The sequence below is a fragment of the Emys orbicularis genome, chromosome 5 (assembly GCF_028017835.1).
Source record: "Emys orbicularis isolate rEmyOrb1 chromosome 5, rEmyOrb1.hap1, whole genome shotgun sequence".
Lineage (NCBI taxonomy): Eukaryota > Metazoa > Chordata > Testudines > Emydidae > Emys > Emys orbicularis.
In genome coordinates, this window is record NC_088687.1 from 130,879,528 (window position 1) to 130,902,803 (window position 23,276).

The window sequence follows — 23,276 nt, forward strand, 5'->3', positions numbered from 1 at the left end:
ACTAACAAATTTATTTGAGCATAAGCTTTCATGGGCTACAGCCCCTCTGAAACCGGTTTTGCAATGTTTCTTTGGGTCCTCTTTAGTTTAATATTTCTTCAACTTAGAAACTTCAGGCCAGATCCCCACCAGTTTATGCCAGTTGAGGATCTGGCCCCTTCATATTTATCTTCCATGACATCACCTCCTCTTTATACTCACACAGCCGTTTCACTGGTCGTATCTATCGCACTAGTCAGCCTTCCACCACGATCATCTCTCACTACCCTGGTGCCTGCACCAGCAGCTAGGCTCAGGCTCACTTGCAGCTTTTCCGGCAGAAGTGCCCCAGATTGCACCAAAAGGAGGGCTTTTGGGGTTGTTTGTTTTTTAAGAAAATCTCCTGGGGGACCCACATGTGGTTTCTTCTCCCCCTTTCTCCTCACACATCCCACTTCAAAGGGTACAAGCTGAACACAGTGCTGTATCATCAATACACCCAAGAAGTGATACAGGAATATCGTATAAACAGTTCCAGCACCACACAGCTTAGTATCGGTTTCTTTGCCAAGTGGTGCTGCGTCCCTCCTTGGTGGCAGTGGTGAGAAAACACTTTGCTTTCAATGGGAAAAAGCCAACATGAGTAGATTCCTGAGTCCCTCAGGGCTCCTCTCTGGAAGCCCAGGCCCCCTCACCCACTGGATTTACTGCAGGTTGCAGGGGGTTGGGATGAAGGAGGTTGTGGGAGTCTCTTGTTAAAATACTGGCAGCACAGTCACTGCTGCTGATGGTTACAGGGATGTGTAAACCGCAAAGAGGTTTGGGATCAGTTCAGATACGCCTCCGGAAATCTGGCTGCATTTATGATGATTTATTTATAATATCATGTAGATCCTGGCCCCCAAAATTCTCTTAGCTGCATGAGAGAAATTCCCTCGGCATGTTGACACAAAGCAGAAGTGGGGACGTTTGGTAATTTGCCTAGAGGTCAGGGGCGGCTCCAGGCACCAGCGCTGCAAGCGCGTGCCTGGGGCGGCAAGCCACGGGGGGCGGCATGTCGGTCGCTGTGAGGGCGGCAGTCAGGCGGCCTTCGGTGGCATGCCTGCGGGAGGTCAGCCGGTCCTGCGGTTTCGGTGGCGGGTACGCCAAAGCTGCGGGACCGGCAGATCACCCGCAGAAACACCGCCGAATCCACATGACCGCGGACCGCCCACAGACATGCCGCCGAAGCCCGCCTGACTGCCATGCTTGGGGTGGCAAAAAACATAGAGCCGCCCCTGCTAGAGGTATATTACTGAGTAAGTTTTACTCACTAATGGATGACTGAGAAAGAACCTTCCCACTCACATGGAAACATCTCTAACGTGCCCAATGCCAAGGGACTGTAAATGTACAGCTCCCAGCTCCCATCAGAATCAGAGGAGAAAAAGTTCCTCATGATTGTCTCAGGTGGGAACTGTTCCCTGGGCATCATATTAAGTCATGTGGTTGGATTAAACAAAATAAGTTAATTCAACTCAAATAATTAAATATAGGGGAGATTGGTAGATCTTTTCATCACAAGGTCACTTGTGTGACACAACCCTGCCTATATTCCCAGCTCCTTAGAGTGCCATTTTCTAGTGAAGGGGCTCTGTAGCAGTGGCAGGATGAGGTTTTTCTTGTCCCTCCATGACCCCTCTTCTCATCCACTTGGATTACAAGTATCGTGATGGCTTTTCTAACTACCAGTCCTCTAGATTCAACTTGGAATATGGGTTCTTCTTGGCTTATACCTCATCAACTCTGGAGATACTGCAAACAGAACTCCATTGACTGTTCTGGCAATGACGCATGAGCCGAAATAGACTCCAGCTGCCATAGCTCTAACAGAAGTTGTTATGTTCACGGCATACACACAGAGAAGTTAGATTAAAAAAAAACATACAGTATTCGTTCTGGAAGGCAGCCGCGTAACACTATTTTATTTTTTAAAATTAAGAAAGATATCACACAAAACCAGACAGAGACAAAGCTGCCTACTCCCTAAAGCAGCGAGGGACAACTGCAGAAGTTCCACCTGGGATGACCTTTTACATCAACAATTCTTTCCCATTAAGAAGCTAAACTATGCCCTTTTTGGGTAAAGCTAGGTCCCAAGGAAACAAATTCTTGGCTTGTTTCAGCCAAAATTAACAAAGTTCCAGGGCTAGTTTGCTTCAACTAAGCCCTCAGTGAGAGTGTCCACCAGACAGTTGGGAAATATTTCTAAAGACCCCCTCTAAAGTCCAGCTGGCGGTTCCAACTCTGCACTCTTTCCTTTAGGCCCTTGGGAAAAAATCTTCACTCAGCCAGACCCCAGAACTGTCAACACCGGACCTTTTACAAGGCCTTCTCCACTTAGAAGCAAGAGAAATAAAGAATATAGTACTGAGTTTAAAATATAGATCTGAAATTTAAAATAAAGTTTCAATGCACTGTAATTACTAGAGAAAACAGAATTAGTCACTAGAAATGTTGTGCCATTTGTACACATTTTGTCCTCTTTTCTGTTCATGAATCAATCTTGATTTTTTGAAAATATATCTGTTATTTAAAAGTATTCATCAAATAATTTGGACATACACTTTTCAGCCTGTGGGCCATTTGTAAACTGATTTCTTCGTTTGTTCATTATCATTGTTCAGTAACAGGTAGCCACTTGTGTTATTTGTGGTGTCTGATTAGTCAGCTAAGTCATATGGTGTTGGTTCTGTTCTGATTGGATGACTGAAACCCTTTAAACAAGTGATTTGTACTGCAAGTGTGGACTTTGCTAATGTTTAGCTGAATAATTTATTCTTCTTAAAAAATATGAATCACTTGGGACCGGCAAACACTTTCACAAATACCCAGTGGTCATGTGAAGTCAACCCATATAGTCATGAATATATTTGTGAACTTGTTTCATGATTTGACCAACTCCAGGAATTAGTTAGTTCAGTAATGGTAAGTTGCTATGGTAACTTAATTTGACGTACTCCAAGAGACACAACAAAATGAGGCTCTTATATTAGGAATCTTGATGTCTCCAGCTCCAATCATCTCTTGGTGTAGGTTAATTATTTAAATGCTAGCAGAAGAGTGATATCATGCAAAGACATGACAGTTCACACTTTCCTCATATTAGAGGGGATGTTTGGAATATGTGTAAAGGAATCCCTTTGCAATGAAAATGCTGTTATGGAATCCATCTGGGCCCGTAACCTCATTTCATCAAGTTAACAGAATTCACGTTTTTTAAATGCTTGCTTAATATATTTACTTAAATAGCCGAGGCTGTCTATTTCCATTTACAACTGGGCGGTTGTTGTTTTTTAAAGTGTGTCAGACTGGCAATAGTACATAAGATACTAATGTGTAGGGTGACCAGATAGCAAGTGTGAAAAATCGGGACAGAGGGTGGTGGATAGGAGCCTATATAAGACAAAGCCCCAAATATCGGGACTATCCCTATAAAATCGGGTTGTCTAGTCACTCTACCAAGGTGCTACCTTCTCACTGCCTAATGGTGCTGACCTCACATGCAGTGTGCTTTAACTTAAAAAACCCTAAACAAATAAGTGGGGAAATAGTTGAAACATGTTAAAATTAACAGGCAGGCTAGTGAATTATTCTATGCACCAAACAAGAAAAGAGCCAAGAGGATCAGCTGCTGCTGGAGGGGTACACATGGCAGAAGCAGAATGTAATGGATGGATATTATAAGGTAGGTAATGTTAGCAATTGTGCAAGATCAGGACGCGGGGGGGGGGGGGGGGGGGGGCGGTAAATAGGTGCCTGTATAAGAAAAATCCCTGAATATCGGAACTGTCCCTATAAAATCGGGACATGTGGTCACACTAGCCAATGTGCTGCACCCATCTTTTCTCACCTATCCTGGGGCTAATCTACTGACCACCAGATCAAGAAAATGCAATTGAGGGCACAATGGTGAGAGAAATCAATGATGCAGCAAAATTCAGTGGAATGATAATAATGGGGGATTCAACTATCCACATACAAACTGGTCCAATGGTGCAAGGGGGATAAAGTTTATAGAAATAATTTCTCAGCACTTAAGTGGTTGCTTTTTGGAACAGCTTGTTTTAGAGCACACAAGAGGAGAGGCTATTCTTGAGTAACTTTTTAGTAACACACAGCAGTCAACTGAAGTAGTGATGCTAAATTTGAGAAAAAGAGACATCAATAAAATGAGAAGGTTAGTAAAAAAAAAAAAAAAGGCCTGCAAGCTCAAAGTAAAGGAAGTAAAATCCTTAGATGTGTGTTAGAAACACAATAGTAACATCTCAGAAGACATGTATACCGCTGAAGGAAAAGGGGGAAACCATTATGGCTAAATGCAAGGTTCAAGAGGCTATATGAGACAAACAAAAATCCGCCAAAATTAGGAAATCTGACCCAAGTGAAACCAATAAATGGGAGTATAAATTACAGCAGGCAGTAAGAAAGAGGGAAATTAGAACGGACAAAATGGAGTTCGAAGCTCAAATGGCTAAAGGTGCAAAAACAACCAAGAGATTCTTCAGTCTATCAGAAGCAGGAAGCCTAAGAAAGAATAGGTGAGTTTGTTGAATAACCAAGAGTTAAATGGAGGAAATGGGGAAAATAAGGACACTGCTGAGAAGCAAAATGATTTATTTGCATCAGTCTTCACCAGTGAACATGTTGACAAGATTCTCACTCCAGAACTGCCCTTTCTTGCTAACAAAGATGAGACACTCTCAGAAGCTAAGGTGACAGAAGAAGTTGTGCTGCAGCAAATTGATATTTCAAAATGCAATAAGTCACTAGGCCCAGATGGGATATATGGTACCTCAGTGTAGTCCAGCACTGAGCAGCCACAATAATTACACTAGTTCTTATCTTGAAAGGAGGGTGAGTAGTGAGGTAACAAAAGCTGCAGATGACACAAAGTTATTGAGTTATTTAGTCAGGACCAGAGAGGAACTGAGGAACCTCAGAGAGACCTAAACAGGTGAATGGGCCACATGATGGTAAATGAAATTTAATGTTGACTGATGAAAATAATACACATTGGAGGGAAAAATTTAAACCACTCATGCCTAGTAGAGTTCTTGTGATGTCATCCCTGAGCCTGAGCCGGGGAGTGTTCTGAGGTAATTACCTGTGAGTTCTATGGTAGGCCCATGCCAATTAACCAGGGGCCAGCCAATCCACAAGCAAGGGCCTAACCAGGTGACCCTTAGGCAACTATATAGGCCTCTAATGGAAGCAACCAGTCCAGTCTGCTCAACGTTGCTACCTAGTTGGGAGAATTCCCAGCTGCCTGACAGTTCTGACAGATCGCCCCAGCCTGTGTCTGTTCCTGTTCCTGCCCCTGCGCCAGTCTCAGCCAGGCTCCCTCGGCTATCCTGATGTTTTAAATTAAGTGCGTCAGTCCCAGAAAGGGATTGTTATAGACAGCTTGATGTAAACCTCTGCTCAATGCACAGCTGTGGTAAAAAAGCTAACAAGATGTTCGGATTCATAAGGAACAGGATAGAGAGTAATACCAAAAAATATTATAATGACATTATATAAATCCATCATGCAACCTCACCTGGAATATTGTATGCAGTACTGGTCATCTCATCTGGAAAAGTGCATTACAGACCTGGACGGGGTTCAGAGTAGAGTAATGAGAATCAAAGGGCTGGAAAAATTCTCATATGGAGGGAGATTGAAAAGATTGGGATTGTTTGCCTTAAGAAGAGAAAAACATGAGGCAACAAGATAAAGTATACAAAATAATGTGTGTAAATCTGACAGACCCTGGTCATCAGTGGATGGGATTGAACCTGGGACCTCTAGAGCTAAATGCATGAGCTAGAAGCCACATCATGTGGCTGTTAGCTCAGCCTGTTGCAGACTCATTAATCTTTAAGTGGCCTCAGTGCTACTAGAGGGGATAGTACACCACACTGAGGAGGTGTGCAGGTTACAAGTGGTCTAGAGAAAATCAGGAGCTTCTGTTCTACCTGTTTTATAACACAAAAACAGGGACAGTCAATGAAATTAAAAGATGGGAAATTCAAAACTGATAAAAGGAAATAACGTTTTCACACAGTGTAGGATGTAACTGTAGAACTCCTTGCCACAGGAAATTGTTGCAGCCACGACCATAATAAGATTAAAAAAGGGATTGGATAGTTACATGGATACCTAGAGTTATAATTATTGACACTACAATTTTTGGAAGGGATATTAAATCTTGTGCTTCAGGGATTCAACCAATCTTTAACTATTAGAGACCTAGGTGGGGGGCAGATTATTCAACAACTGCCTATTGCAGGATTCCTCTGCCATCCTCTGAAGCATCTGGTGCAAGCCACTGTCAGAGACAGGATATTGTACTAGCTGGACTTGGGTCTGATTCAATATGGCAAGTCCAATGTTCCTGTCCTACAGAGTGTTGAGTAAATTTCAGAGATGTGGCTTCAACTCCCCAAGAAGTTTGCACTCCACAGCTGGAATCTCTCCATACAGAGGGAGTACCAGGGACACTACTGTCTGGGGAAGTAGTGGTAGCCTGGTTCGAGGGGACCCTGGCTTCCGGGCAAGGTTGGATTTAAACCTTATGCACCCCTAGGTGCAGCATCTTCAGTGCCCCTCCCTCCCCCCCCCCCCCCCCCGCCTACAGTTGCCTTCATGTTTTCCATAAGAAATTAAACAAAAAGAAATATAAATACAGCCTCCCTGGGAAGGAACGAGACCCTCCGCCACACACGACAGTCCCACCTCAAGCTGGGGCCCAGCCCACCCGCCCCAGGCAAGGCGCAAGGGGAGGACTGTATCTCTCCCCACAGCGAGCGGTCCCTGGGTGTCGTCCATCCTGCCCGCATCACAGCGCAGCAGCCGCGCTCCGGCTCTGCCCGTGCAAATGAATGGGGCGCTGGCCATGCCCCTCCCTCTGCCTCCGTGACACAGGGTGCACCTTCAGCTCCCAGCATCTACAGCAGCCACCCAGCCACGGCTCACTGCGCCCCCCCCCCCCCGCCCCCCCAGGCAGGCTGACTCGGATGCTCACCCTGCTCCAGCCCCACATGCTGGGCGGCCACCAACTCGTGCCAGGAGCCCGCCCATGCACAGGGGAGCTGTATGTATTCACTTTTGAACTTTTAACCCACTTTTAACTTTTAGGTGCCCCTAGAATGCCGGTGCCCCGAGGCACATGCTTATTGTGTCTAATTGGAACTCTGGCCCTGCTTCCAGGGACCCAGAGCTGCCACAGTGCCTCCCTTGAGATGACCTGGGCCTCCAAGGGATCTATGGGGCTTAGTGGTTGGACCCACAGTTGGTTCCCTCTCCACCCTCCCTCCTCAAATGATGGAACAATCCCCAGGCCATGCTAGCCCACTGGGGGCCCTAAGTAGGAAGATTCCCCCTCCACACACACATGCAACACATAATAAAAAGTGAATAGGGGGTCCCTGGAGCTGCTTGGGGCCCTAAGAATTGCTTAGCCTGCTTATGCCTAGTCCCAGCTCTGCCAATCCCCTCCCCGCCACCTTGGAATATTTTGGGAGGAAACTCCATGAGGGAAACATCACAACGGTCTCCTCCTACTTAACCACCTCCTTTGGGAGAGGGTGATTGGGCCCACAGTTAACAAGCAATGCTGAGTCCTCTCTCCTGTCAAACGTGACTCTTGCGTGCTCCCACCAGGACGGATGGGAGAAGGAATCAGCAGAGCTATCTGTCATTATCTTCAAGGATGGTGGGGGGAGGAATTCCCCGACGATCATCTAATTCTGTTTTGGGGGGGCAGCCCTCCCAAAGGCTCCAGATCTAGACAACATGCTCAGTTTTTCTCTGCCCCTTTTATGCCACTCTGGCAGTGCAAAGGGGACTTAAAAGGGGCAGAAAATGGCCCCATGAAAATACAACCTTGGCAGACCTCTCCAGCTGGTATAAATGCTGGTGTAAGGACTCTACACTGACCCTGATGCCAGTCCCTATCACAGCTGTGGCCAGCGTGCCCTGCACTATGGTTATTCTAAGTTCTTAGACCAATAGGGGGGAATTGGAAATGGAATATAAGAGCAGCCCTGAGGCTGCTCTAATTTACACCAGGGGCTGGTCGTGCCCCTATACAACTCCAAAATTAGGGGGTAAAAAGGAGGTGAAAAACCCCAAGCACAGACCTGGAATAATAGAGTCAGGGCCCTAAATTCCAGAAATAGGGAGAAGATTTCGCATTGCAGGCCATTTGTGTTTTTGTTAGCAGTACTGCAGGTCATGTCATTGGCGCTATATACTAGTCTTCTAGTATATAGACACAGATTCCAATAGAAATAGACGTAAAGATTTCTTCGAAAGGGATTCAGCTGCCTGTTCTGTTCAGTGTCACTCATGTTGCCAGCTCCCAGGGGTCAGCGGCCATGCATGTAAAATTGTTCTTTTTTAATTTTCTGTCCCTGTAACATGACCTGTGTGCTGTACTACATCTTCATGTAGCAGAGCTGTCTGGAGAACATCTGTTGCAATCCCAGCTGTTGAAGCACTTCCCTGATCCGACTTTTTGTCCATGGCATGTGCAAAAGTCATTGACGGGATTACATCTCAGTGCCTCCTACAGATCTTGTTTTCTCAGTTCTCACAGCCACAGACAGACAGAAAGAGACGGTGGAAGGACAAATATGGGCCAAAATACTTTATTCTCATCAACTCTGTACAAGTAATTTTACTGTGGACTGACTCATATCAGACAGACACTAAAACCCATCAGAGTTTTTATTCCCTTTGGAGCCATATAATTAAAGCTGCCCACCTGCTCCAGAATCTGTCATTTTTTATGCTCAGGGCAACGTGATACTTGGTTATTATCACGAACTATGTTAAGCTCTACCCACTGTGGAGTTTTGAACAACAGTCCATGAGAAAACTGTAATCCTCAACTCTCAACTATAACTCCTTGTTATAATGCTTATAATTCTTGGTTTGAGATAATGGTGGAACATGGGGTATGGAATCTATTCCAAATATGCATACTTGTAACTTGTGCTGCACTTATTTTGCCTTCATAGACAAGATCAATTGATTTTCAATTAATCTGTATTCCATCCTTTCAGCACACTGGCATTATTTCCATATCGGTATAAGTGACTTTGGAGACTTGATAGCCCAGAGGATTGCTAATGAGGCATGGAGCTTTTCATCTCTGAAATATATATTTGCTGCAAGCCGTGAGTAATCCAGGAGGGCTTCCCTGTGGCAGGGGAGCTCTGGTGTCACCTGGTGTACAAGTGCACCTGTACCTAAACTCTCCCCAGTTTTTTCAAGCTGAGCCCTTAATTTCCTGAAGCTGGATTAGGACACTACACAGTCCGTGTTGTTCCAATTCTCAGTGTTTTAGGAGTTTCCTCAGTTCTCTTTAGAGTCTCATCGTATGAATTGTAAGGACTCCCGAAACTCAGCTCCAGACCCTAAGTTCTCTGCATGTGAAACACTTGGCCGCTGATTTGGAATGGCTGCGGAATAGTCCTCTTTCCAGTTCACATTGCATTTCTTTCAGCCTCAACATGCCCAGAAAATGCATTCTAGTTTACTCATGCCTGAGTCACACAATCTTTTAAACAAAGAAGGAACTAAAACCCAACTCATTGTAGATTAACCGAGCCATATAAAAATGTAATATCACAAATATAACATCACATCCCCATATATATAATATAAAATTTAGACTAAAGTAAAAATGCTTTCTAATGCCATGCAACACTAGTGACACAGTTTCTAAATAATCAGTGGTTGCAGAGCATTCACAGTAACTGTGATAAAAATAGAGTAACACATTTTTATCTATATGCGTGCTATTCATAGACTTCTGAGATCCTTAAAAGGTATCTAAAGCTGAGCTTAATAATAAACTAAACAATAATCATAATAATCCAGAGTTTATTAAAGGTGGTAAGGAATTTTTTTCTGCAAAAAAATTAACCAAAAATGAAAAAAAATCATTTGTCAATTTTTCTACAAAGTTTTTCAGATTTTCCTTGGAAAACTAAAACCCCATACTCCCCCCACAAATTTTGGCAACTGGAAACTGTAAATTTTCAGCCAGCTGGGCAAAAAAGTATTGGTTTTATTGAATTTTTTTGCCTGTCAGGACATGTTTTTTTTCTTCAGTTTTCGGTTTCCTGTCTAAATTTCTGTGTTGACGTAAAAGCCAATTTTTGTCCAAAAAAGTTTTGAAAGAAAAAATGGCAGGCAGGCCTAATAATTACAACTCATAAGACTTCACATATTCAAAACACCATAAAATATGTATGAATCTTAATTTAAAGTAAAAAAGACAACACGGAGCAAATAAATGTTAAAATGGGAGTCTGATAAATCAGGTAAGCTGGCTGAGTGAATGAAAAATGACCTAATAGATCTGGATTCAAGAGGACAAGTTGAAATGGCCTTACTTTAGCCCACATTCCATAAGTGAAGACAGGAACTTTTCACAGTCTGCCTTCTCCTCCTTTTCCCAGGGTGGGGTTGGTTTCTGGAACCTCTGAAACTCAGAGAGGAAGAGTCTCAACAGCTCTGTCATCCTATATTCTTTCCTCATGGACAATATGCTTCAGGGGAACTGAGTCCAGTGTCATGGGTAAGCTAGAAGCTTGTAAAAGAAACAAAGGTGGAATTCTGTCTCCATTGAAGTCAATGGCAAAAGTGCTGGAATCCTTGCCAATTCCTGCCATAAAATTATGGCAATTTTGGCAATTTTGGGGTCAGGGATAGTCTTTATGTCAAAAGGAAATGTGCAAAACCAGTGCATAATACTGAGAGAAGAGAAAAGAAAAGAAAGATGCAGTGACAGCAAGGTGACCCCAGATCAGAGATCATCGTAAATGCACACCTGTGCAGCCTGTATCCTGGGCAGACACCTTAACATTCTGTTTCCCTTTGCACTTAGCAGATGTATAGTTTGTCATAACAAAATAGTATTGAACTGAACATAGTTACACTCTCTCCCTGTCAGATTTGAGCCTTTGCACCTTGTTACATGGTGCAAAATAAATAAGAAATCTATCCTATCCCATCCCCAACACTTGTTTGCGTTAAGGAGGTGGTGGTGGTTTTGTGATATGGACACCAGGGACCAGATAGTCAGCTAGTGTAAATGGGCACTTTTACTCCTTAAAATTAAGGAGACTTTTAATTTTCTTATGAATGTCCAAAATCTAACAAGAGTTGGTAGAAAATTTCAAACTTCATGAAAAAATACTTCTACCTTCCATATATAGTTTCCCTTCTATTACATCACTATTGGATCACTTGATGATTATCTGTTCTGTTCATTCCATCTGAAGCACCTGGCACTGGCCACTGTTGGAAGACAGGATATTGAGCTAGATGGACCTTTGGTCTGACCCAGTATGGCCGTTCTTATGTTCTTATACATGGCCTCAGCAGATTCCAAATATAAATCTTAACTACAAAACAAAACAAAAGTACCTCCAACAAGAGTAACAATCCAAAAATGCATCTTGGAAATACTGGTCATCCATAGTTGTGGGAAGCAGCCAGTTTACTGCCAAAATCTGTCCACCATTTGTTGCCTGACATTCCTGAGGGGATTTACCTTTGTTTATTTAAACAATTTTATACAATTCAAATCTGCTTCCAAATGTTTTGGGTTAATGATTCTCAAAATGTGTATTGTTAGTTGGCATGATTTTTTCAAGTTTTATAAATCAGTTTGTACACTCACTCACAAAAGCATTCAAATGGTGGCAATATCTTATCTAGAATTCACAAACAGTTTTATGTAGTTATTGCTGGGCAAGGAGTCCCATGAAATATCACTGGACTGCTAACAAGATGCTTACGGAACATGTTTGCACTTGTCAGGATGGTATAACTCATCCAGTGTTAATTCTCTCTCTCTCTCTCTCTCTCTCTCTCACACACACACACACACACACACACTCTCTTATTCAGATGGGGGGGGGGGAATCCCTTACCTCTTCAGACTGTAGTTTTTTGAATGTGATAGTAGCTTGTCAAGGAAACAAGTGTGGAATGCTGTTGGCAGTGATGTCATGAGAACATAAGAGCAGCCATAAGGCTCACCGATGGTCCATGTAGCCCAGTATCCACGGGTTCTGGAACTAGGAGTGCTGGGGGTGCGGTTGCACTATAAAACACTATAAAAACTGTTCCAATGCCACTGTCAGTATCCTGTCTCTGTCATTCAGTCACAGGCCTGGTCTACACTATGAGTTTAGGTCGACTTTAGCAGCATTAAATCGAATCAAGCCTGGACACGTTCACACGACGAAGCCCTTTCTTTCGACTTAAAAGGCCCTTTAAACCGGTTTCTTTACTCCACCTCCGACGAGGGGATTAGCGATAAAATCGGCCTTAGCGGGTCGGAATTGGGGTAGTGTGGACGGAATTCGACGTTATTGGCCTCCGGGAGCTATCCCACAGTGCTTCATTGTGACCGCTCTGGACAGCACTCTCAACTCAGATGCACTGACCAGGTAGACAGGAAAAGCCCCGCGAACGTTTGAATTTCATTTCCTGTTTGCTCAGCGTGGAGAGCACAGGTGACCACACAGAGCTCATCAGCACAGGTAACCATGATGGAGTCCCAGGATCGCAAAAGAGCTCCAGCATGGACCGAACGGGAGGTACGGGATCTGCTCGCCATATGGGGAGATGAATCAGTGCTAGCTGAACTCCGTAGCAGTAAACGAAATGGCAAAATATTAGAAAAGGTCTCCAAGGCCATGAAGGACAGAGGCCATAACAGGGACGCACAGCAGTGCCGCGTGAAAATTAAGGAGCTACGGCAAGCCTACCACAAAGCCAGAGAAGCAAACGGAAGGTCCGGGGCAGAGCCGCAAACATGCCGCTTCTACGAGGAGCTGCATGCCATTCTAGGGGGTGCAGCCACCACTACCCCAACCGTGTGCTATGACTCCCTCACTGGAGAAACACACAGGGAAGCGGGTTCGGGGTATGAGGAAGATGAGGATGGAGATAATGTAGATAGCTCACAGCAGCAAGGAAGCGGAGAAACCGGTTTCCCCAACAGCCAGGATATGTTTATCACCCTGGACCTGGAACCAGTAACCCCCGAACTCACCCAAGGCGTGCTCCCAGACCCTGAGGGCACATAGGGGACCTCTGGTGAGTGTACCTTTGTAAATATTACACATGGTTTAAAAGCAAGCGTGTTTAATGATTAATGATTAATTTGCCCTGGCAATCGCGGCCAGTACAGCTACTGGAAAAGTCTGTTAACGTGTATGGGGATGGAGCGGAAATCCTCCAGGGACATCTCCAGAAAACTCTCCTTCATGTACTCCCAAAGCCTTTGCAAAAGGTTTCTGGGGAGGGCTGCCTTATCCCGTCCGCCATGGTAGGACACTTTACCACGCCAGGCCAGTAGCACGTAGTCTGGAATCATTGCATAACAAAGCATGGCAGCGTATGGTCCCGGTGTTTGCTGGCATGCAGACAACATCCATTCCTTATCGCTCTTTGTTATCCTCAGGAGAGTGATATCATTCACGGTCACCTGGTTGAAATGGGGCAATTTTATTAAGGGGACAGTCAGAGGTGCACCTTCCTGCTCTGCTGAACAGAAATATTCCCCGCTGTTAGCCACGCGGTGGGGGGGAGGGGTGAAGTGATCATCCCAGAGAATTGGGTGGGGGGGGGGTTAGTTGGGTTTGTGCTGCATGTTAACCCGGAAACCGCAGCCCCTCCTTTTACATTGCAAACCCATTTTAAATGGCCAACCCAACGGGTGCTTGGTATGGGAAATGAGAGCACTACTGTTTGAAACCATTCCCACATGTTAAGAAGGTTAAAAAAGCCAAAAGACTGTGTCTTACCATGGCTGCCTGCAAGCCGAAATCTGTTGCCTGGCACTGCGTGAGTGATCTCTCACACCAAACCGGCAGGCCCTCAATATAAGAGGAAAAATGCGACCTTGTAACGAAAGCACATGTGCTGTGTAATGTGAACAGCAAAATTTAACGTGAAAGAGTGTACCCATTGTTCTCTAAAATGTGTCTTTTTTAACCACCTCTCCCTTCTCCTCCACCAGCTGAAAATGTTTCTCCTTCACAGTGGCTAGTGAAGATTAGAAGGAGAAAATGGAGGACGCGGGATGATATGTTCACGGAGCTCCAGATGTCCTCCCACGCTGAGAGAGCACAGCAGAATGCGTGGAGGCAGTCAATGTCAGACTACAAAAAGCACAGTATGAACGAGCGGAGAGGTGGCAGGCTGAATCGCGGGATGAACAGAGCAAGTGGCGGGCTGAAGATGATAGGTGGCGTCAGCTTGCAGACAGAAGGCAAGAGTCGATGCTCCGGCTGCTGGAGCATCAAACTGATATGCTCCAGCGTATGGTTGAGCTGCAGGAAAGGCAGCAGGAGCAGAGACCGCCACTACAGCCCCTGTGTAACCAACAGCCCTCCTCCCCAAGTTCCATAGCCTCCTCACCCAGACGCCCAAGAACACGGTGGGGGGGCCTCCGGCCACCCTGTCACTCCACCCCAGATGATTGCCCGAGCATCAGAAGGCTGGCCTTCAATAAGAGTTAAAGTTTTAAACTGCAGTGTGTCCTTTTCCTTCCCTCCTCCCCCACCCATCCCGGGCTACCTTGGCAATTATCCCCCTAGTTGTGTGATGAATTAATAAAGAATGCATGAATGTGAAGTAACAATGACTTTATTGCCTCTGCAAGCGGTGCTCGAAGGGGGGAGGGGAGGGTGGGGTGATTGGTTTACAGGGAAGTAGAGTGAACCGGGTGGGGGGGGGGGCGGAGGGTTCATCAAGGAGAAACAAACAGAAGTTTCACACCGTAGCCTGGCCAGTCACAAAACTCGTTTTCAAAGCTTCTCTGATGCGCACCGCACCCTGCTGTGCTCTTCTAACCGCCCTGGTGTCTGGCTGCGCGTAATCAGTGGCCAGGCGATTTGCCTCAACCTCCCACCCCGCCATAAATGTCTCCCCTTTACTCTCACAGATATTGTGGAGCGCACAGCAAGCAGCAATAACAATGGGGATATTCTTTTCGCTGAGGTCTGAGCGAGTCAGTAAGCTGCGCCAGCGCGCTTTTAAACGTCCAAATGCACATTCCACCACCATCCGGCACTTGCTCAGCCTGTAGTTGAACAGCTCCTGACTACTGTCCAGGCTGCCTGTGTATGGCTTCATGAGCCATGGCATTAAGGGGTAGGCTGGGTCCCCAAGGATAACTATAGGCATTTCAACATCCCCAACGGTTATTTTCTGGTCTGGGAAGTAAATCCCTTGCTGCAGCCATTTAAACAGATTAGTGTTCCTGAAGACGCGAGCGTCATGAACCCTTCCCGGCCATCCCACACTGATGTTGGTGAAACGTCCCTTGTGATCCACCAGTGCTTGCAACACCATTGAAAAGTACCCCTTGCAGTTTATGTACTGGCTGCCCTGGTGCTCCGGTGCCAAGATAGGGATATGGGTTCCATCTATCGCCCCACCACAGTTAGGGAATCCCATTGCAGCAAAGCCATCTACTATGACCTGCACATTTCCCAGAGTCACTACCTTTGGTAGCAGCAGCTCAGTGATTGCTTTGGCTACTTGCATCACAGCAGCCCCCACAGTAGATTTGCCCACTCCAAATTGATTCCCGACTGACCGGTAGCTGTCTGGCGTTGCAAGCTTCCACAGGGCTATTGCCACTCGCTTCTCAACTGATAGGGCTGCTCTCATCTTGATATTCTGGCGCTTCAGGGTAGGGGAAAGCAAGTCACAAAGTTCCATGAAAGTGCCCTTACGCATGCGAAAGTTTCGCAGCCACTGGGAATCATCCCACACCTGCAGCACGATGCGGTCCCACCAGTCCGTGCTTGTTTCCCGGGCCCAGAATCGGCGTTCCACGGCATGAACCTGCCCCAGTAACACCATGATTTCCACATTGCTGGGGCCTGTGCCTTGTGAGAGGTCTATGTCCATGTCAATTTCCTCATCACTTTCGTCGCTGCGCTGCAATCGCCTCCTCGGCTGGTCCTGGTTTTGCTTTGGCATGTCCTGGCTCTGCATATACTCCAGGACAATGCGCGTGGTGTTCATAGTGCTCATAATTGCCGCGGTGATCTGAGCAGGCTCCATGATCCCAGTGCAAGCTATGGCGTCTGGTCTGAAAAAAGGCGCGAAACTAGTATCTGACGGACCGGGGGAGGGAGGGAGGGAGGGAGGGAGGGAGGGTCAAGTGACGACATGGCGTACAGGTACAGGGAATTAAAATCAACAAAGGTGGCTGTGCATCAGGGAGAAACACAAACAACTGTCACACAGAATGGCCCCCCCCAAAGATTGAACTCAAAACCCTGGGTTTAGCAGGCCGTTGATTTCACGGAGGGAGGGGGAAGCAAATGAATACAGAACAAATCTTAAGCTGGCAGACGACGGTGCAGCATGACTGATAGCCCTCGGCATCTTCTGGGTGCTTGGCAGAAAATACTGGGCGCTTGGCAGAAAATAGCATACTACGACTGATAGCCATCATCATCAAGACAGTTCGATAGGACTGAGCATGTCTGCCCAGGTGCCCATGATTGACAGCCACTGCAGTATGATGACGACGGATACCAGTCGTAATATACCATCTTCTACCAAAAGGCAAGGGGCTGCTGCTGTGTGCAATGCAGCCCCACGTCTGCCAGCCCCACGTCTGCCAGCACCCAGATCGCCGATGAAGGCTACCAGTCATACTGCACCGTCTACTGCCAAAAGGCAATTAGCTGCTGCTGTGTAGCAATGCAGTACCACGTCTGCCGGCACCCAGAAGACATATGGTGACGGTGAGGTGAGCTGAGCTGAGCGGGCTCCATGCTTGCTGTGGTATGATGTCTGCACAGGTAACCCAGGTAAAAAGGTGCGAATCTATTGTCTGCCGTTGCTCTGACGGAGGGGGAGGGGCCTAACGACATGTACCCAGAACCCCCCGCGACACTGTTTTGCATCATTCAGGCATTGAGATCTCAACCCAGAATTCCAATGGGCGGCGGAGACTGCGGGAACTGTGGGATAGCTACCCGTAGTGCAATGCTCCGGAAGTCGACGCTAGCCTCGGTACTGTGGACGCGGTCCGCCGACTAGAGCACTTAGAGCATTTTATGTGGGGACACACACAATTGGCTGTATACAACCGATTTCTATAAAACCGGCTTCTATAAATTCGACCTAATTTCGTAGTGTAGACATACCCACAGCTTCTGCAGTTGGGGATTTAGGGACACCCAGAGCATGGGGTTGTGTCCCTGACCATCTCAGCTAAAAACCATCAACAGACCAGTTCTCCATGAACTTATCTAAATCTTTTTTGAACCCAGCTAAACTTCTGGCCTTCACAACATCCCCGGCAACAAGTTCCATAGGTTGGGTGTGCATAGTGTGACAATGTATTTCTTTTTGTTTGTTTTAAACCTGCTGCCTATTAATTTCATTGGGTGATGCCATAGTTGTTCTATTATATGAAGGGGCAAATAACACTTCCCTATTCAATTTCTCCATACCATTCATGATTTTATAGCCCTCTATCATATCCCCTCTTAGTCATATATTTTCTAAACTGAACAGTCCCAGTCTTTTAAATCTTTCCTCATATGGAAGCCATTTCATACCCAAAATAATTGTCATTGCCCCTCTCTGCACCTTTTCCAATTCTAATGTCTTTTTTTGAGATGAGGTGACCAGAACTGCACACAGTATTCAAGATGTGGGTACACAATGGATTTATATAGTGACATTATGATATTTTCTGTTTTTTTTTCTAGCCCTTTCCTAATGGTTCCTAACACTGTTAGCTTTTACTAACATGTGTTAGCTGCACATTGAGTGGTTGTTTTCAGGGAACTATCCACAATGACTCCAAGATCTCTTTATTGAATGGCAAAAGCTAATTTAGACCCCATCATTTTGTATGGATAGTTGGGATTTTTTTTTTCCAATGTGCTTATTAACATTAAATTTTATCTGCCATTTTGTCGGCCACTCTCCCACTTTAGTAAGATCCCCTTGTAACTCTTCACAGTCAGCTTTGGACTTAACTATCTTCACTAATTTTGTAACATCTGCAAATTTTGCCACCTCATGGTTTACCCCCTTTTCCAGATCACTTATGAATATGGTAAACAGCACTGGTCCCAGTACAGATTCTTGGGGGAACCTACTATTTACCTCTCTCCATTATGAAAATTGACTACTTATTCCTACCCTTTGTTTCCTATCTTTTTACCAGTTACTGATCCTGTTACCTGGATTTTTTCAGAACCCAAAACAGCAGTAACTTAACTTCTTTCTCTCCAGGTGGTGTCAGGAATAACTCAATGGGAACAGAGCACTTCCGTCTGATAAATGAGAGATACAAGAAAGTGTGCTCTTATCTAAAACTACTATGCTAGTGAACAGGGGACCGCAAACAGGGAGGGACTCATAATATAATTGCTATGGTTAGGAAGGGCCGCATTGCCAGTGCCAATGCTGGTCCTGTCTCCTCCACCTGCGCCTGTATCCAGCCAGACAACCTGACCATGGATGCCTCTACCCAGATCCTGGTGTGGATTTGCAGAGACTGTGGCCTGCATTTCCCACTTAAAGAAAGCCAGGCTGGGGGGACCATCCAGTGTGAAAGGTGCACAGATTATCCAACAAGTTCTTGGAATGTATTGGACACAATGTTTTGTTTCAGAAGGTGGAGAAAGTTACTAGGGGAAAGGCTATTCTAGATTTGATTTTGACAGATAGGGAGGAACTGGTTGAGATTTTGAAAGTGGAAGGCAGCTTGGGTGAAAGTGAGACATTATTAAGGGCAGAAAAGCAAACTATCCCACTGCGTAGGAAAGATAGAAAGTATGGCAGGAGACCACCCTGGATTAACCAGGAGATCTTCAATGATCTGATCTCAAAAAAGAGTCCTACAAAAAGTGGAAACTAGGTCAAATTACAAAGGATGAATATAAACAAATAACACAAGTATGTAGGGACAAAATTAGAAAGGCCAAGACACAAAACGAGATCAAACTAGCTAGAGACAATAAAGGATAACAAGAAAATATTCTAAAAATACAGAAGCAAGAGGAAGACCAAGGACAGCATAGGCCCGTTAATCAATGGGGGAGGGGGGAAACAATAACAGAAAATGTGGAAATGGCAGAGGTGCTTAATGACTTCTTTGTTTTGGTTTTTACCAAGAAGGTTGGTAGTGATTGGACATCTAACATAGTGAATGCCAGTGAAAATGAGGTAGGATCAGAGGCTAAAATAGGGAAAGAACAAGTTAAAAATGACGTAGACAAGTTAGATGTCTTCAAGTCACTAGGGCCTGATGAAATACATCCTAGAATACTCAAGGAGCTGACTGAGGAGATATCTGAGCCATTAGCAATTATCTTTGAAAAGTCATGGAAGACGGGAGAGATTCCAGAAGACTGGTAAAGGGCAAATATAGTACCAATCTATAAAAAGGGAAATAAGGACAACCCGGGGAATTACAGACCAGTCAGTTTAACTTCTGTACCTGGAAAGATAATGGAGCAAATAATTAAGCAATCAATTTGCAAACATCTAGAAGATAATAAGGTGATAAGTAACAGTCAGCATGAATTTGTCAAGAAAAATTTTTGTCAAACCAACCTGATAACTTTCTTTGACAGGATAACAAGCCTTGTGGATGGGGGGGGGGGGGGGGGGGAGCGGTAGACATGGTATATCTTGACTTTAGTAAAGCTTTTGATACTGTCTTGCATGATCTTCTCATAAACAAACTTTGGAAATGCAACCTAGATGTAACTATAAGGTGGGTTCAAAACTGGTTGGAAAACCATTCCCAGGGAGTAGTTATCAGTAGTTCACAGTCATGCTGGAAGGACATAACAAGTGGGGTCCCACAGGGATCAGTTCTGGGTCTGGTTCTGTTCAATATTTTCATCAATGATTTACATAATGCCATACAAAGTACACTTATAAAGTTTGCGGACAACACCAAGCTGGGAGGGGTTGCAAGTGCTTTGGAGGATAGAATTATAATTCAAAATAATCTGGACAAACTGGAGAAATGGTCTGAAGTAAATAGCATGAAATTCAATAAGGACAAATGCAAAGTATTCCACTTAGGAAGGAACAATCAGTTGCACACATACAAAATGGGAAATGACTGCCTAGGAAGGAGTACTGCGGAAAGGGATCTGGGAGGGTCATAGTGGACAACAAGCTAAATATGAGTCAATAGTGTAACGCTGTTGCAAAAAAAGCGAACAACATTCTGGGATGTATTAGCAGGAGTGTTGTAAGCAAGACACAAGAAGCCGTGGCGGGGATGCTTTAGTTGGGGTTGGTCCTGCTTTAAGCAGTGGGTTGGACCAGATGACCTCCTGAGGCCTCTTCCAACCCTAATATTCTATGATTCTATGATAATTCTTCCGCTCTACTCCGCGCTGATTAGGCCTCCACTGGAGTATTGTGTCCAGTTCTGTGTGCCACATTTCAGAAAAGATGTGGACAAATTGGAGAAAGTTTAGAGAAGAGCAACAAAAATGATTAACGGTCTAGAAAACATGCTCTATGAAGGAAGATTGAAAAAATTGGTTTTGTTTAATCTGGAAAAGAGAAGACTGAGAGGGGTCATGATAACAGCAGGGAGGGATAGCTCAGTGGTTTGAGCATTGGCCTACTAAACCCAGGGTTGTGAGTTCAATCCTTGAGGGGGTCATTTAGGAATCTGGGGCAAAAATCTGTCTGGGGATTAGTCCTGCTTTGAGCAGGGGGTTAGACTAGATGACCTTCTGAGGCACTTCCCAACCCTGATAGTCTATGATTCTAACAGTTTTCAAGTACATAAAAGGTTGTTAAAAGGAGGAGGGAGAAAACATAGTTTTTCCTAACCTTTGAGGATAGGACAAGAAGCAATGGGCTTAAATTGCAGCAAGGGAGGTTTAGGTTGGACATTAGGAAAAACTTCCTAATTGTCCAGATGGTTAAGCACTGGAATAAATTGCCTAGGGAGGTTGTGGAATCTCCATCATTGGAGATTTTTAAGAGCAGGTTAGACAAACACCTGTCAGGGATGGTCTAGATAATACTTAGTCCTGCCATCAGTGCAGGGAACTGCATTAGATGACCTCTCGGGGCCCCTTCCAGTGCTATAATTCTATTTATTAGATATTAAGCACAAACACACAAGATTTAGAACATCCCAGATATAGTTAGCCACAGTCTGAGATGTAATCACCACCCAGCTTCTAGGGGCCCTCTTTCTGTCCAGGTGACGGAGTTTAAATGCCAGCTCCTTGCCCAAAGAAAAGCTCCCTCAGACTGCTCAGAGGTATTTACTTTTACCTAATCTTGTATAGCTAACTCTAACAAAGCACATAACCTATAGTGACTCCTACTGGGTGAGCATAACAACCTCCACTGGGTCACCAATTCTCCTAATTTCAACAAACTACACATTATCTCAAAACATTTCTAATATTTCTAGTCATAACAACAATCTGTCAGGGGCACCTAAAACCAAGGTCGCTATTCACTCACTTTCCTTCATAACTTTCTATCCACCCTCCCATTCTGATTAGAAAACTACAAATATGCAGTTGTCTGACCTTGCCTCACAAAGGTTTAAGATTATTCCTTGCTATGTGGTATTTGGTTTTCAGCTGGCAGCAGTTGAACACACAAAATGGCTGACTGCAGTACTGTCAAATTTTGGGATACACGCAAGAATGTCAAATTCTATGGTAGCAATCCATGAGAGGACCTTCCTTCTTATCCCATGGTTACTTAGTCTGCTTAAGAGAATTTGGTGAAGGACCTTGTCAAAGGCTTTCTGAAAGTCCAAGTATGCTATATCGAATGTATAACCCTTGTCCAGGTGCTTGTTGACTCCCTCAAAGAATTCTAATAGATTGGTGAGGCATGATTTCCCTTTAAAAAAGCTGTGTTGACTCTTTCCCAATATATTGTATTGAATCTATATTGTCTGATAATTTTGTTCTTTACTATAGTTTCATCCAATTTATCTGATACTGAAGATAAGCTTACCAACCTGTAATTGCCAGGATCGCCTCAGGAGCCTTTTAAAAAAAAAAAGTGTTATATTAGCTACCCTACAGTCATCTGGTCCAGATGCTGATTTAAGCAATAGTTTACATACCACAGTTAGCAGTGCTGCAATTTCATATTTTCCCTTCAGGACCCTTAAACGAATACCATCTGGTCTTGGTGACGTATTCCTGTTTATCAGTTGGTTCCAAAACCTCTTGTATTGACACCTCAATATGGGACAGTTCCTCAGATTTGTCATGTAAAAAGAATGGCTGGGGTGTGGGGAATCTCCCCCATATCCACTGCACAATTCCCATTGACTTCAATGAAGCCAAGATTTCAACCCAAACCTTGCTGAGAGCCTGACCCAGGGTCCACTGAAGTCCCTAGAAGATCATTAGTGGTCTTTAGATCAGGCCTCGAGAGCGTAAGATAAATGATCAGGGCACAAAAACGGTATAACATACTGGGCAATGGGTGTATGTACCATTGCCCCCCACTGAGTGAGAATCAGATCTGCTCAGCTGTGGGTCATGAATCAGTGTTCCCTCTAATTTTTCCCACGCATGTGCGGAATGAATTTTGTTATGTGCACCAATATGGAGGTGATGTGTGACATTACAAAATTCATGTGGTGGTGGCAGGGCCTAGGGGTTCGGAGTGTGGGAGGGGGCTCAGGGCTGGGGCAGAGGGTTGTGGTGCAGGAGGCAGGGCCGGCTCTAGGATTTTTGCCGCCCAAAGCAAAAACAATTTTGGCCGCCCCCCCCCGTTTTTTAATTACCCCCACCCCCGGCCCCGCCTCAACTCCGCCCCTTCCCCAAATCCCCAGCCCTGCCTCCTCCCCCCAGGCTCTCAAGCCTAGGAGGGAGGGAGGGAGGGGGAGCAGCGGCGCCGCGGCCGCTCAGGATCTCCCCCTCCCTCCCAAGTTTGAGAGCCTGGGAGGGAGGGGGAGACTCCGAGTGGTCGCGGCGCGGGCGCCGCTACTCCCCCTCCCTCCCAGGCTCTCAAACCTGGGAGGGAGGGGGAGCAGCGGCGCGCGAATCAGCTGTTTCGCGCGCCGTGGCAGCAGCAGCGGAGGTGAGCTAGGGCGGCCGGGGCACATTTTTAGGGGCGGCATTCTGGCGCCGGCCATGCCGCCCCTAAAAATGTGCCGCCCCAAGCACCAGCTTGTTTTGCTGGTGCCTAGAGCCGGCCCTGACAGGAGGGGGTGAGGACTCTGGATGGGGGTGTGGGCT